This window comes from Motacilla alba, chromosome 3, assembly GCF_015832195.1.
Source record: "Motacilla alba alba isolate MOTALB_02 chromosome 3, Motacilla_alba_V1.0_pri, whole genome shotgun sequence".
Classification (NCBI taxonomy): domain Eukaryota; kingdom Metazoa; phylum Chordata; class Aves; order Passeriformes; family Motacillidae; genus Motacilla; species Motacilla alba.
This window is the reverse complement of record NC_052018.1, coordinates 21,321,675-21,328,799: the sequence shown is the minus strand read 5'-3', so window position 1 is coordinate 21,328,799 and position 7,125 is coordinate 21,321,675.

The following is a 7,125-nucleotide window of genomic DNA, read 5'->3' as shown; positions in this document are numbered from 1 at the left end:
TCTTCCAGCATCATGGCTGTGATGGCTAAGCGTGGTTGGGTGTCTTCTTCATTTTGTCCCATTGCTTCTACTTTTTTACATCAGTTATGCTAAAAAATCTTATGTGTTGACTTAGCATTTAACAATCTAAAGTACTTGCATGCAGTGCTGGGTAACTGTAACCACTTGAAACCCTTGGCTCCGCTCACACTGTGCTCTGACTTCAGAGCAGCTCTTAACCAGCAGGCTGGTGTTCAAGCAGAGGTCGTGTCTCAGCTCGACTGAGAGAGGCAGCGCTCTTCTGGGAGCTATAAAATAGATAAGCAACAATCATAAAGTGTTACCAGGGTCTTAGAAGAGACAGTAACCACAACATGTGGCTTTAGCATAACTGTAAATTTGTCACCATCGCCTGATTTGGTTCCATTACAAGGTTAGAATGTAAATTTTGTACATGGTTTTATTCCTGGCTAGCTGGAAGAAATTTCCATGTAATAGAGCAGATCCATTAAAACCTGCCAGAAATAACTCTTCTCTCTGACATCAGGAATTAATATTCTTGCTGTTTCATGCTACTTTAAATACTATACAATTCAAGATGATCCTAAAATTAGACAACTGATACAGCTATGGAAAATTATTTTCACTTTTAAAATCTGTTGTTCTATTTCTCTGTGGAGTATTGTCTCTCTTTAAAGTGCCTGACTTCTATTCATACTGATGAAAGTTATGTGACTGTGGCAACCCCATAATATCTGAGATCATATCATTCTGACTCATGCTTTCTGAATACATAACAATTTTAACCACTACTGGATTTTCTTAGCTTCTCTTCAGGTTTAATTGCCACATCACATTCCAGTATGAGTGTACACACAGGTGTCTGAGTTATACTTTGTGGAGATAATTTGAAAACCTGTGGTGGGTAGGAGGTAGCATATTGTTTTTTTATGAGCCATACTTGCCCCTGTGGATGGAACCAGCAGAAGACCTATAAAAAATCCAATTCCCATGGAGATCCTAGCCTGAGAAGTCAGCACTTGGCTGCTGCAGACTTCATCCTCTGCCCTCAGTGAACGTTGCCAGAAGCAGATCAGGTAAAATGACCTTCATGAAAGTTCAGCTTTGGGCAGCAATTCCCCAGCTTTGTAACTCAGTCTTCTTTCTTCCCACCAAGTTTCTTTACAGTTCCCCATGCTCCTTTGTCATTAGACCCATTAGTGAAAACAAATATAAAGGATTTGCTAACCTCTTAGCATAACTTTTGCAAAATACTGCTGCTCTGTGGATCTATGATCCACCGGCACTTGCCATGGAGAACAAGGCTGCTCGTCAATTAGCCTCACAGTTTCTGGTAGAACTGGAGTTGATGAAAAAACTGGGACACACATTGTGGAAATCATCTCAGTTTTAGGCGCTTGATTTCCCTACTTAACCTGAGCTCCCGAGGCTCCATTTATAATTGATGTACAGGAATAACTATGTCTGAAGGGCAATTTTTCTCACCTATCTTTGACATCTTATCTTAGGATGAGGTGAATCATCCTTTGGTATTTCTTATTTTTCTCCATTAGCTGTAAAGTCAGACTGGTACAGCTGTAGAAAAATTCTAAATGCCTGAATTACATGAGATGAATCATTGTCCCATTGTAGAAAAGACCTTGTCCTAAAGAAATCAGGTATCACACAGTTTACATGATATGTAGTTTGGTGCCCGAAATGCATTTCTGTAGCCCAGCTGATGCAACAAATATTCAAGGGGACTGATAGATTATTGTAATGCTGCTACTGGCCATCAGGACTTGCTGAGATCCTGTGTTCGCCAAGGGGCAGTTAGCCTGGGGCAACAACAATAGAGTGCTGAGTAGAGGCAGGAGGGGAAGCATTTGCTGTGCTCTGCCCCAGAAACCTCAGGTGGCCCCTGCCCAGTCACATACAGCAGACTTGCTTCTGGACATGCAGCCCATGCTCTGTGTCTCTCATGTACCAGCAGTGGTGCTCAGTAATTAAAAGGAAATACAGTTTGGAACAAAAGAATTTTATCAAGTGTTTCTCTAGTAAAAAAGCAAAAAAAAAAAAAAAAAAAAAAAAAAAAAAAACCCAAAAAAACCAAAAAAAAACCCAAAACAACAAGTGAAGCAATAGTAGTGGGAAGGTATATTCGTCTCACAAACCTGTTTAATCCACATCAGGCAAAACAAAGTATTCCTTCTAGAAGGCATAATGCTGCAATGTCTCTGGTGCAGAAATAGGCAATAGTGCTGAATGCCTTTCTCATTACAGGATCACCAAACAGCATCCTGATCCAGAGCACATCTGCTCAGAACTTATCAGGGCCATGCTCTTCCAGGGCAAGGTAATATATTTATTTTCTTTCTCCCACTGGCTGCACCAGCAGCCGCATTGCTGCCATTCCCAGCTCGTAGGCTGTCTTGCAGGATTGGGCTGTCATGGTAGCTGGAGCAAATACACAGCTCCTCAGCCAAAATTAGCCAGAAGGTCACATCAAAAATAATCATCCCAGTCTCAGGTGGTTCATTCTTGGCAGAACTTCTCATTTAAGGAGGTTAGAAATAATTTAACCAAATAATTATTTTATCCAGATGAAATATTCACTCCACATCCTATGAATCAAGAAATATTAAGCCTTCCTAGATAACAGGCTCAGAGTGTAGCTCACAGCATATGCAGGCTAGCTTCTGTAAGTAAGCAAAGTAGAATATGCAGTCCCATGCTGCCATGGGAGCACACTCTGCAGGTAGTGCTACCATGGCAGCATGGGACTGCATATGGGTCCAGCTTAATTATTTACCCAGCTAATTAGGTGGGCTTTGCAGCCTTTGCTCAGAGTCCGTCATATTGTGGACACATGTCCCGCACACTAGGCAGGACTGGTATGTCTGCATAGACTTGCCACAAGTGCCTTTGCACATGTGAAGTGGCTGGTAGGCTATTTTTAGGTTACTGGGTTGGTTGTTTTGTTGGTTTTTGGTTTTTGGTTGGTTTTTTGGTGGGTTTTTTTTGTTTTTTTTTTTTGTGATTTGGATTGGCACAAGGATGTATGGAAAAAATAAATGTTCCAGCATCAAAATTTTGGAACAGATAATAGTTGAAATTTGCTGGAATTCCTTCTGTGAATAGATGACTGGAGTGTCAGATACTTAATGGTAGTAGCTAATGTCTGTGTTCCCTACAGTGCCCAGGTTAGAAGCCAGCATGTAGAAAAAACCAAAACAAAACAAAGGGAAAAGAAAACCTGGCTTCTTTTGCTCATCCTGTGTTTAACAGCTGAACACTCCTGTGTGAAATGCTTCTTGGTGTTGTAATAAAACAGACTCAAGTAGTGGTTTTGCTGGAACATCAATTGCATTGTGTTGTAGTTATTGTATTTCTGCTGAGCAAAAATGCCTAAAATATATTTTTTATATTTGGAATACAAAACCTATACATGCAGTATACATGTAACACATGATATGTTGCATACATCTGATGCAGGGCCAAGCTGATCGGCCTGTATTATTTTTCACACATCTCTGTAATACACCCAGATTGTAGAATTGGGACAAAAGTGCTGTTTGCACCATGAGGGTTATTAGCTTGCAGCAGATAGAGCCTTAGAGTTGTAAAGAAAAATAAATCATAAAGATTTCTTCAGTATTGGTTTGCATACTTCTGTGCTCCAGAGACAAATGAATATTGTTTTTAATTTAGGAAAAAGCAACAAGCATTATAAAAAAGACCTTATTAACACAAACTTCTGCCACCCAAAAGAGTGTTCTGAATAGGAGGGGCAGCTTTTAATGAGGTTGAAAACACCTGACAAGGTAAAAAGATGGGGAATACACAACATTTACTTAGATGAACAATTGAGAAAATGTGCACATTATCCCCTAATTTGTTAAAAATAAAACCCAAAAGAATTTGGAAAAAGAAAAAAAAAAAAATAAAGCCCACCACCCTTGCCCTTTACATTGCTGAACTTATCCAGTCATTTCTTCCCAGCTGTAATCAGCCACAGATCGTTCCCATCAACTGTCTCATCTACATGTGTAGAGCAAAATACCTCTACCTGTGAGCAAAATACCTCATTATCTGTACATTTCTCCCCAAATGCCATATGGAATGTTGTCATGTATTGGCATAGGCTCTAACCAGCTGTGCTCCCCTGAAAGGCAGGGGAAGGACAGGCTCATGGATCCCACCTGATCCGGCCTCACCGTGTGCGTCTGTAACCTCTGCAGTGCCCTGCACTTCAGCAGTGCAGATGCAGCTTAAGTTAACTGGTGGTGTCAGTTGCTTCTGATCAGGATTAAAAGCATCACAGGCTGCTCTGAGCAACATTGCAGAAGTTACTCTTACAAATGGTTACTCTTACAAATCTTGAGAGTAATCCCCCTTATTAAAGCATGCAGTCTGTGCTACCCAACTCTACAGAAAAAAAAAAAATCTCCTTAGAAAGGGAACACTGAAAAGCATTTAGTAAGTGTAGTCTGGCAGGCATGTTCCACAGCTTGAAATGCACACAGAGCAAATCAGAAAAGGCCACAGGAAACAATTCAAACAATTTAATTTGGAAGGAGTGAGCGAATACAGTTTTTGTACTCACATTAAAGGTGATCCTGATGCTTAAATTGAAACTCACAGAGTTTCTCTCCAATGTGGAATAAGAGAAAGGAAAAATTAAACTTCTGTAGCTCTGTGGCTAAGGTTTTTGAATTTAAAGCCATTCTTGTTATCTGCATTTGTGCATTTAGATACATAGGTTTCAGTGGAAATCAGGTACTTCAGTGCTTTGAGAAAACTCTGCTGGAGGCTCAGCTCAACCTTTTGATGTCAAAATACTCCTGAAATTGTATTTCCAGTAAATTCTTACTATGATTTCATCTCCCCCAAGGTGTGTCACTTTAATCCTAGGTGTTCTGGCTCATCTTGTAGGTTTGGACACACACTAATGATAACTGTGATTATCACTGGAGTATAACAATATATACAACAGTAGAACTTGCAGTTCTGCTGTCAAGGCCTGTTTTGCTGGAGGAAAAAAATCCCTTTGAACACCTTTGAAGGTCACGCTGTGAAAGACTAACTGCTTTATAGTGTGGTTTATGGAGCTTGGCCAAAGCACTTGAAGCGCTTTTGGTCATATATTGGCATTGTTGCATTTGAAATGGAGTTACACAGTAAATCTTCATTTGCTAGGAAATTTTCTGATGCTTTCATCTGAAACTGTTTCAGTGTTGCTTTGTTGACTCTTGTTTTAGGAAGAAAAAAGTGTTTCTGGCAATTTGCTAGCTGGGCATGTCCTCAAAGAAAATGCTATCAATCAAACAAGCACAATTGCAAGGCAGCAGCAACTAATTCTGAAAAATCTCGAGCTAGATTTTTCAAATTGAATAGCAGATAGATCTGGCAGTATGTATGCTGCATTTGTGATGAAACAGGATGCAGATTCTACATACAGCTATAAAGCCCCTAAATCTTAAAAGGTATAGGAAGTAGACCAGAATTTTGAGCTGTGGCATGGTGCAAGCAGCTGACGAACCATCCCAGATTAACAGCGACACTCTTCATATCAGCTTGGTACCTGTATGGTATGTCAAGTCTGTGCTAGTTGGTATTTCTATCTCCTGACAGGTCCCAAATTCCAGACTTTTAGGCAACCATCCCACAGAAAGAAGGTTTTATGGATCCATGCAAGGCTGCCTCAGTAGCAAGAAACTAGAGGCAGAAAACCTATTCTGCAAATGGCACCACACAATTTACATCAACATAGTTAATCAGTTCCTAAAATGTAGCAGGTAAGTGGCTTTGCCAGTGCTGTCTGACGGGAGTAGCCCAGGCCAGGCTCAACCCCAGCCAGCCAACTACCTGTGATCACAGCTCAGCACTCCAGTTGCTGTCCCGGTCCTGGCCAGTTTACTCACAAGACATTTTCCACATAGACAGGACACCTGCAAGGAGGAGATTGTTTAAATGACTAATCATGGGCCTAGAGAGCAGCGATGGCTTTAATCTGTGTGCTTTTACAGACTCATCATATAGCTTCAAGTCAAGCAAATGCTTTTCAACTTATTTTCTTCCTAGCTACAGATACTAATCTGCCTTCTTAACAGGACTATTATTATATGAAGTATTATTACTGTGAAGCTATGTAAAGCAATCTAAAAATACTGTTATCAGCTCCATGGTATACTCATTGCAATACAGACTAGCTCATGCAGAACCCTCCATTACAGTTGCACCTTTCAAATGACTGATATTCACCTGCAAATGCATTTTACAAAAAAAAATTTGTCTGTATGCAGTTAGAAAATTAAATAGGACAGAAGAGAGAGGAACAGTGAAGTTTAAGCACCGAACCACAGTTCAGGAAACCCTTCCCAACATCCAAACCTCTCTCAAAGAGGCAGTAAGCAATTTTAGCCCTCAGATTGTCACCATAAATAATGAACTGTAAATTCCCATTGGGACAGAATCTCTCTCCAGGTGTGCACAGGTATCCTGCACTCATAAGATTTGATGTTTTTCAGAACCATGTATTAAATAGATGTGGTATACAGCCAGGAGCAAAAAGGCCAGCTTTCCTAGCAACCAAAGAATTCTCAGTAAATCCTCTTGTTTGTTTATTCTAGCACAGGTACACTCAAAAAGGCTATTGCTGAGCCTGATAAATATAAGTCTCTGAATTTAAACACAATCATGGGATTATGTATGTATCCTTTAGGGCAGATTAATTAGAAAGAATTGCCTGTTAGCAACTGAAAATTAATTTCCTCTCTTAAAGCCTTGGCTCTGCAATACTCATTTTCAAAATTAATGCTTCTCATTTTTATGCAGCAAGCATGCTGCTCCAGTGCTGATGCTTACTCCACACAGCATAGTAAAAATTCTACTGCTTAGACACTATTTGGGTCCATTGATACAGTAATCAAACCTTATAATAAATGACTGCATAGTTTTCAGAAACTGCATTTGCTGGCGTTTAAATTGTAGAAATTTAAAACTAAAATATTCATCTTTGTCATCCTAACCACATATCCTATTTTCTCTTGCATGAGTCCATTAATATTTATATATTATTCATTAACACATGACCCAAATTCTAACCTTCTAGTTAAAATGACAACCCAAGATGTTCTTCTGAAG